Raw genomic sequence first — 1,209 nt, 5'->3', positions numbered from 1 at the left:
CACTCCCGGGCGGGGCCACGGCCACCCCAAAGTGGCCCCTGGGCCGGTAGGCGCCTTAGTGCCCTTCAGTCTGGGGTGGCCTGCCCCAACGTCCCAAACAGTGCAGGGGACTGATTTCTGCTAATTCTGCAGATGGACTGGGCATCCCAAGGGAAATGGTGAATGACCCTTTTGGGAATTTTGCAAGAATAATTGTGTCTGCGCACTCTTCCTTTGGCCTTTCTCCCTTCCCTTCCCTCTCTCCTTTGCAGGCTTCATCTCCCCACTCTCCCTCTTCCCAGTCCAAATTTACCTGGACCAATTCCAGGCCTTTGCATTGGTATGGATGATGGAGAAGTCATCGGGCTAATGTGTCAGAGGAGGGCTGAACTCTTCCTCCCAGGAAAGGTGCACTGCATTTTAATAGCAGCCTCTTCCAAAATCTTTAAATGCAGGTCAAAGTTACTTTGGTCAACCAAAGGACTTATATGCAAGCATATAGGCCTAACCAATGGACACAGACAACAGGGGGGTGAGGGCATGAGCGGGTTGGTAGGGGATAACGTGGGGATAAGGACACATATGTGATATCTTTTTAAAAAAATATATATTTTATTGATTTTTTACAGAGAGGAAGGGAGAGGGATAGAGAGTTAGAAACATCGATGAGAGAGAAACATCGATCAGCTGCCTCCTGCACACCCCCCACTGGGGATGTGCCCGAAACCAAGGCACATGCCCTTGACCGGAATCAAACCTGGGACCCTTCAGTCCACAGGCCGACGCTCTATCCACTGAGCCAAACCGGTTAGGGCCATATGTAATATCTTAATCAATAAAAAATATATTTAAAAAAATGCAGGTCAAAGTTACTTTGAAACTTCAGGCCAAGGAAGAAGAGGAACCAAGACGAGGCCAGGGTAGGCGAATGGAGAAGATAAGGGGAAGAGGGAAAATTCATTAATTCCTTCCACAAATATTTACTGAGCACTTACTATGTGCCAGGTACTGCTTAGACAGAGGTTGGACTTTGAGGTTGGATACACCTGAGTTTAAATTCCAAAATCACCAATCACTAGCTTTGACTGTTAACAAGTTATTTAACTTCTGAGCTTCACTTTGTCTCTTCATACAGTGGGGCCTTGACTTACGAGTGTCCCGACTAACGAGTTTTTGGAGATACAAGCCGTCTCTCGGCCGATTTTTTGCTTTGAGTTGCGAGCTAAAATT

The sequence above is a fragment of the Myotis brandtii genome, unplaced genomic scaffold (genome assembly GCF_000412655.1).
Source record: "Myotis brandtii unplaced genomic scaffold, ASM41265v1 scaffold621, whole genome shotgun sequence".
Classification (NCBI taxonomy): Eukaryota; Metazoa; Chordata; class Mammalia; order Chiroptera; family Vespertilionidae; genus Myotis; species Myotis brandtii.
The sequence above is the reverse complement of the archived record's forward strand: the minus strand, read 5'-3'. Positions refer to the sequence as shown.